At 31.2% G+C, this 8852-nt stretch overlaps 1 long non-coding RNA gene across 1 annotated transcript; it reads left to right on the top strand.

Moving 5' to 3' along the window:
• The first annotated feature begins 938 nt into the window (after window positions 1-938).
• LOC114293175 (uncharacterized) lies at window positions 939-7615 on the top strand. Its single transcript, XR_014348320.1, has 5 exons — window positions 939-1057; window positions 1241-1299; window positions 1393-1450; window positions 5212-5253; window positions 7375-7615. It is a non-coding gene; the product is annotated as an uncharacterized LOC114293175 (long non-coding RNA).
• Window positions 7616-8852: the final 1237 nt, after the last annotated feature.

Here is an 8852-nt window from a genome sequence, read left to right as displayed (position 1 = left end):
TATTAAATAAAAAATTTAAATTATAAATTAAAAATTAAATTTAATTAAAAATAATAAATTAAAAATTATGGCCTTATAAATTAAATTTTTTAAGTGTTGTTAAAAAATTAAATTTACATATTAAATAAAATTATTTTTTTAGTGTTGTTAATTTAAAATTATATATTAAATAAAAAATATAAATTATAAATTAAATTTATTTAAAAATAATAAATTATAAATTATTGCCTTATAAATTAAATTTTTTTAGTGTTGTTGGAAATTTAATTTATATATTAAATAAAATTATTTTTTTATTGTCGTTAATTTAAAATTATATATTAAATAAAAAATATAAATTATAAATTTAATTTAATTGAAAATAATAAATTAAAAATTATGACCTTATAAATTAAATTTTTTTAGTGTTGTTAAATTATAAATTATAGATTACAAATTTAAAATTATATATTAAATAAAAATTATAAATTATAAGAATAAAATAGTCTTTTGAATATTTATCCATCTCCATAAAATCCCAAACAAACATAAAATTCAATAGAATAGTTCAATTCAGACCTCTAATCGCATAACGAAATAAATATAAGATACAAATTTAATCCAACCAAATCCGATGAATTACAATGTCCCTTGTCTAGTCCGTCCAAACAAACGCACCTTAAGATCAAGTTTGGAAACTTTTGGAAACTTGTAAAAAAGTTAAAAAGTCAAAAAATTACTCAAAAAGTTAAAAAGTTAATACTATTCACCAAAAGTCAACAATTACGGCTGTACAACTCCCAATTCGAATTTTTACCTACAAATCAATTTTTACATTTTTTTATTACACAATTTTTTATAAAAAGTTAAAAAATTAACTCAAATATTTATATTTTTACCCTCAATTTCTTAGCGTAAAAAGATAAAAAAAATGCAGTTAAGTACACCCCAGACAACCCCAAAATGGCTGTAACCAAACAAAGAGTTTATTGCACACGGCTACAAAAGGAGACTAGGGTTTTTTTGGGTAGGGCACGGAGGGTACAAGGAGGAGAGAGAGAGGTGCGTCAATTTTAGGGTATAAACCCTAATCTTTCTTGATTGTTCTCCATAGATCTTTGTTTTTATATATAAATTTTGATTTATTGATTGATGATGATTGCGTTTCTTGGAGTGGAAATCATTCATTCATGGTTTCTTTTCTACTTTGTATTTGTTTTGTTTTGATTTGATTTGATCCGATTGATTCATCTGTTTATAGAACTAGAAGAATTTCACAGCCAAAGATGAGGCGTCTTTCTGAAAATGCAAAAACGTGGCGTAAGTTTGGGTTTTTGTATTTTTAATTGTTTTGAATTCGCAGTCTTCTTGTTATATATAAATCAAGTATTGAAACTTTTGTTATTGTGCCAGTTGCGGTAATTCCAGTCGCTATTGCTGGAGTTTATGTCGGCCGTCTTGCTGCCGAGTTGTAAGTGTTATTTTTCTCCCATCTTTAATGGTTTAGATGGATAGGTGGATAGATTAATTTACTAACCATTCAAATATGTTTCAGAAACTAGAAACAAAAATCAAATCAAATAAAAACTGATGGCCTGTCCTTGGATGAAGCGAGGATTTTTGGGTAGTGTTTTTTGATTGGTTCCTTACCCAGCCAAATCCTACGTCATTCTGTTACAATCTTTGAAGAGGATAAGAGAAACTCACTTTTACTAGAAAAGAAAAGAAACATCTATAACTTACTTACCAGAAGACACATACATTGTTGAGAGGCTTTTAAAGAGCTTTCTAAATTGCCATTTTTGGAAAGAAACTATTATATCTTGGGAAGGACCCTTGCTTATTGTTGAGACTTCTTGATTCATGATTTGTATGTAAATAGTTTGCTTTTAATAATTTATCTACGTCGACAATATATGTAAGCTCCTTTACTTGATTTGTCTAGCCATTTTTGGCCTGGTCCAAATACCAATTTTAGTCCTTGTGCATCCTGGAAAACAGTAATCTCAGTAGAACAAAGCTTCAATGAAAAAAAAATTAAGAAGGGAATGCGAGAATCATGACATGATCTCTCTACATTTTCATCTCTGTGTGTGCCTTCTGCTCATGTACAAGTAACAAAGTTCAAATTGAAGAAGTAGATCTCTTCCTCCCACCATCTATTATAAACCATGAACATTATCTAATTTTCTTGCTTTCTTTGGGTTTTCTTTCATGTTGCATTCTTTTGTATGGAATAGCACTTGCTTCTTTTTTCTTATTTATTTATTTTTTTTAATATTGATCAATTTGGATTTCCTCTTTGTATCTAATGAGTAGGGGTCTTCTATTGTTTTGTGTTTTTTTGTTAACTACCATATTAAATGGGTCTGAATCAAACTGTAGTCAGTGCATTTTTCTTCATATCAGGACATAAAATGATTCCTGCATACATACCATGTGAACTTTAACTACCATCTATGCCACGACCCAAACCTGTCCTAGAGGCTTAGCTCATGACCGGCCAGTAATTCCAGATTACCTCTAGCCTCAATAACAAAATCATATCATTATATATAATCGAGGGATAGCGAAAGCAATAACAAAATATAATTTAGTTCATTGAGCAGTGCTTACATGGTACCATCATAATAGATCAAGTCATTCATTATGCCATAATATAATATTTATAGTCAAACTTCAACTTTAACTTGATACATATAACTTGTTCCATAATACACAAGCATCAAAAACAAAACAAAAACTTAAACTTCATAAAAGGGTTAACAAAAGCTTGTCTTCTCAAGAGACCAAGTAACACCCCATCACGGAGGCACACTAAACGGCTTCACAAGGGTAGACTCCCGAGGCACCTCTAGACTTGTCGCTCCACTTGCTCACCGACGTATATATAAGGGAGAAGGGTGAGCTGGAGCCCAGTGAGTAATATCAATATAAAGGGTTTGATGAATGATGACCAATATATCTTGAAACATATTGTTTCGATAATCAAAACAATTCAAATCACATTCATATCAATGCTTTGTGATAACAATAACCATAACCATTCAAATCATAATACGTGGTAACATCCATTAGAGTAACAATATGACAATGTGCCGAAGCCAATAGGACCACAAGAGTCAATTCAATAGGACCGCAACGGGTCAATCAATAAACCTCAATGGGTAATTCAATGTGGACGACAAGGGTCTAACATCAGAGATCTCTGTGTTTCAATTAATTCAATTAGCCATGGTATTGTTTCCCCAGGCGAGGACCTCACTAAAGGATGCCACGATTACAAGTTCAAAAAGGGTCTTCATTCATAGATAGCAAAATAAGATTTCAAATAACATTCTTGACTAATTCAAAATACCATTTGAACATAGCTTTATAAAGACATTGCTCACAATGGGTTATAAGCTTCAGGTGATCACCTATGCAAAACACATAATAAAGGCACACATTGAAACACATTGTCTTAAATGATTATCGTATCTTAATTCAATTCCCTTATATGTGGTCCTAATTATTCTATTCCCTAATGATGCCTAAACAATGCCCAAGAATGCCTAGAGGTGCATGAGAATGGAAATATGCATTTAAAAGCATTTTTCGAAAGTTGCTGAAACAGGGCAGTTCACTCGAGCGCACTGTTGGTTGCTTGAGCGGACCACTTGGTTTGCAAAAGTTTTGGTTGGTCGAAATGTAGGCTCGATGATCGCTCGAGGAAAGTGGTGTGAAGGTGAGTTTGCTCGAGCAGTAATTTCGTCGCTCGAGCCAAGTGCGACGTGTCTGCAAAAATACTGGATGCATGCTAAGTGCGCTCGAGTGACGACTTCATCGCTCAAGCGAAGTGGCTGAATTCTGGAATTTCCAGAACAGAATTGAAGTTCAATAGCATGAATTTAAGTTGCATAACTTGCATGGCTGGTGCCAAAAGCATCAAAACTCTTTGGAAAACATATAAATACAACTCATTTCAAAACCTTTGTCAATTCTCAAAATTAAACTCAAAACCTTGTAATTCTACCATGCATGGATGAAATTCAATTATTTTCTTTCAAAATATGAACATATGAAGTAATGAGTGAGAAATTATGGAGAATCCTCAAAGAGGTCAAGTACAAACTCCATGCATCTATGAATTGTTGGAAATCATGCTTGAAGATGATGAATTTAGCATGCATGTTCTCAATTGACTTGTTTCTTCCATTTTCCTATTAATTACATGAAGATTACTCTAATTATTATATGAATTCAACTCCTACATGAATTATCTACAAGAGATATGATTGTAATTCAAACCTAGAGCTTGTAATTGAAGGTTGGTAGCTTAATTCTCTCAAATCCCTTCTTAATTCTTCACAATTCTTCTTCTCTCTCAAAAGGAGTTGCTCTGTCCCACTCTCTACAATTTCAGCCAAATATGTTGAAGAAATGAACTCCTAAACATGCTTATAACATATATATAGGCTAGATTAGATTAGGCTAATTAATCTAGCTTAAGTTAATTAATCTTATTCAATTCTAATTGATTTATTCTAATTAATTGTTTGAATAAAATTTTAATTAAACTTAGCATATGATTCTAAGTATTCTAATTAGCCTATTGAACTAGTTAATTTCAGTTTCTGAATTCGCTAAGGCTTTCAATTTCATATTTGAAGTAAGCATGCAAACAGAAATTCCATAAATGAACAGATAAACACAAGATGAAACACATAATCATGCAAATATTCTCAAATAAATAATATGCATGCTAGGGTCATCACAACCTAGCTCTGATTTTCTTCTATTTCCTTCGTCAAAGAACAAATGAAGTAATACAGATGCATAGCTTAACCATATAAACTTTCATTCTTTTTGTCCGACTACTAAAGAAAATATGTTCGTGAAACTTAGTAAGCTAAATTATTGATCATATTATTGTTAAATATCATTTTCATTAGTTCAACTTAAAATGATGACTGTTTTAATCGTTTAATGCAGAAAATGGGTTCATTTGGTTATATTTTATTTGAATTATAAGTTGTAATACCTATTTAATTATGAATTCACTACAATTTTGCCTACATATTAGAATTATACTTTTTAACAATGTATTTTGTATATTTCTCAAATTAAACCCATTGATTGTCCAACTTATGACGGCATTCAATTGCATGCATGCAGCCTGCTTGACTAGTATTGATCCAAGTAGAAATACGTGGCATAATCTATCTAATGTAGACCAAATTCTTGCAACAGGCACAACCAGAAAATTGAGAAGGCAATAGAGGCAATAAAATGGTAGGGTGTACTTTTTTTTTCCCTTCTCAATGTGAACATTATTTTATATTGATTTTAGATTGCATTTGATATTCATGGTTGATGAAATGATTCTACTGTGTAAAGTTGGCCTTGTTATATTATTTAGACTAAAGTTAAATTTGCTAAAGAGATTTAGGGTTCGTTTGGTTTGAATTTCCCAAAAAATTTTGGGAAAATTTCTCTACAAATGAGTTTTCAGAAAAACTCAAACCAAACAAATTTTCCCAAAAAAATTTCCCAAAACTGGTAAACCAAACAAGTTTTCCAAACAAATCTCTCTCTCATACACATCAAATCAACCACTTTTTCCAAAACTCTCTCTCAAAATAATTTTTCAAAACATCTTTCCAAAAAAACCAAACCAAACAACTTTTCGTACTTTTTATCTCCCAAACTCATCTCTCAAAATCAAACCAAACAAGCCCTTATATTTTCCCAACAATGCAATGCAGTCTTTTGGGCCATAGATTGGATGCATTGTGATTTGTGTGCTTCTTGATCTCCCTGGTGTCCCCTTAAAAAGGCTCTAGTATTAATGTCTAGTGCAATACTTGGTGTAACTTTTGATATAGCATTAAAAGCAAGATGTGTTGATGGATCGACTCATTTATGTCCCCATAATATTGTTTTTTTCCCCCCCTTCTGCTCTCTCTTTCTTGAGCCTTCAATTGAGATTAGTGGTGGGGTGGTCTAGATCATGATGACGTTTCAGCATATTTGAAAGTTTTATTGTGGTACTCACAGTGTATCTTAAGCTTGAGCATATTGAAAAGTTTTAGCATACTTGGTGTATTTTGTATATTTCTCAAATTAAACCCATTGATTTGTCCAACTTATAATGGCATTCAATTGCATGCCTTGCACGCAGCCTGCTTGACTAGTATTGATCTAATTATAAATTCTTGGCGTAATCTAGTGTTAAAGACACTTTATATTTTCCCAACAATGGTATGTTTTTTTTGGGCCATAGATTCGATGCATTGTGATTCGTGTGCTTCTTGATCTCCCCGTTGTCCCCTTAAAAAAACTCTAGTATTAATGTCTAGTGCAATACTTGGTGTAACTTTCGATACAGCATTAGAAGCAAGATGTGTTGATGGATCAACTCATTTATGTCCATAGTAATCAGAATCCCGATCCGATTGTAGGATCTTACAATTCTATGATTTCAGTTGAGCCAAACAATCCAGATCACACTAGGATCTTAAAGTTATTAAGATCATATTCATAAAATCGTGTAGAATTGCATACGATCCCAATTCTACTACGATCTTGATCTTGACAATTTTTTTTGTTATTATTTATTTCTTGTATATACGTATGTATATTGGCATATCTATATAAAAAATTTGACTGTAAACACTTTTTTCAAATGTCTCTTCTAATTGATGTTAACATAAAAGATGTATTATATTTTTCTTTAATCTTTTTAAAATTACGTAACATATATTATCATTATCGATAATTTTTCATTTTATTTTACATTGAAAGTAGAATCTTACGATACTTGATCTCATTCTACGATCCGATCAACGAGTTCCTTCCAACGATCTCACGTAGGATCCTGATTTTAACAACTTTGTTTATGTCCCCATAATATAGTTTTTTTTTTCCCTTCAGCTCTCACTTTCTTGAGCCTTCGATTGAGATTAGATGGGGTGGTCTAGATCATGATGACGGTTCAGCATATTGAAAAGTTGTATTATGGTACTCACAGTGTATCTTAAGCTTGAGCATGTGTCTGAAATAATTTCCAAAGAAGTCAAGTTTTGGGGTTGTACCATTGGGGGTTGTTTCAAAATTATAGGGCCGTGGTTGTTCTCCCCCCTAAAGCTGATTAATGAACCAAGCTAAATGAGCTTGATTCGTGCTCTGCTCGTCAAAATCTTGTTTAAAGCTGAGCTTGGATAACCTACTACTCAAATCGAAAAGTTTGTATGCACTATGAAAAATCAAATTTAATTGTGTATGTCAAGTTACTTGTGCTGTTGGTGTTTGTTTAATCACTTGCAAAAGCAATTCACGTTTGTTTGGAAATATATGGTGTTATCAATATTTGTACTGATGTTTCTTGGCTGCGTTTGATGTGTTTTCTTTCAGCAAGAGTAACAGTGCAAATACAGTTTTCCGAGATGCGGCTGGTTCAAAGGATGGAATTTAGAGCATGCAGTACTCTTTCATTCCGTTCTGAATGAAAATACATTATAAGTTGTTAAAAAATAGTGATATGCATATTATATTGACGGCAGTTGTAATCTAACGTATTAACTCGTGTGATACATTACATAAACACATTATAAGTTGTTATAAAATAGTGATGCATATTATACTGACGTCGTAATCTAACGTATTAACTCGTGTGATACATTACTTTATGTATGTTTGGTAAATATGGACTCTTGTTAGTGTTCAGATCCTTTAGAGTGATATGCATGAGGTGATTGTGAAGTGAAATGATGAAGGGGCGAGACGTGTCTCACTTGAGGGGCGAATGACATATTTTCTTTTATTAAAATGACATCGTTTTGGTGAAGGAAAACAAAAAATTCTCAGACAAAAAGTGACGGAAAACAAAAAATTCTCAGACAAAAATTCTCAAACGAAGAAACCTTATTCTTCTTCCTCTTCTCTCTCTCTCTGCCCAGCCCCTTTCCAAGTGGAATGCAACTTCTCTTCTTTTCTTTCTTTCTTTTGTTTGGTTTTTTGTTTTTGTTTTAAAGTTAAATCTTGTTTTATTTTTTGACTAATAATTTTTTTACATCAAACACTAGGTTATTTATTAAAACAGCGGCGACTCTCCTTCCGGTTGACTGCCACTTTTCTTCTTCTAGCCTTATTTGTTGTTGCTAATATTTTTTTTTTTTTGAATCGCAAAGCCAAAATCATACAACAAAATGAGATTTAGTGCATGAGAAGACAGGGATTCTCAGGTATATCAGTGTATTTGTTGCTTGAGCCTATTGAACTTCCTGTGTTTTCGTCATTTTACAGTTGTCATTGCAGCAGAATTTTCAGTATCAAATATGATACGGGTCAAATATCGGGGCTTCATAGTGGGTTCTCTGATTGTTATGGAATTGCCTATGCATTGTTTGAGCACTCTCATATTACAATCAGTGTGTTTGGTTTGAGTTTTCTGGATTAAATTTTTTGAAAATTGAGTTTTTTGATTTTCGTATTCTTTTGTTTTTAGTGAATATTTTTTAAATTTTAAATATTTTTTTTACTTTTTTAGATGCACCTTAGTTAGATGTATCTAAAAAGTAAAAAATTTGTGAAAAAATATTTTAAAAAATTAATAAATACATAAAAATATAAAAAATGTACTGAATTCTTGTATTTTTTTTTTGTATTTTTGGTATTTAGTGAATTTTTAAAAGATTTTTTTTACAATTTTTTTACTTTTTAGGTGTATTTATGTTAGGTGTGTGTAAAAAGTAAAAAAATTGCTTAAAATATTAAAAAAAATTCAGTAAAAACAAAAAAACACAGAAAATAAAAAAGTAGAATTTTTTAAAAAGTGTTTTCTGAAAAATAAAAACAAGCAAGCTGGATAGTGCATCAAATAATGTACCATG

This window comes from Camellia sinensis, chromosome 13 (genome assembly GCF_055761805.1).
Source record: "Camellia sinensis isolate YWXY chromosome 13, ASM5576180v1, whole genome shotgun sequence".
NCBI lineage: Eukaryota > Viridiplantae > Streptophyta > Magnoliopsida > Ericales > Theaceae > Camellia > Camellia sinensis.
This window is presented reverse-complemented; position numbering and strand designations above follow the sequence as displayed.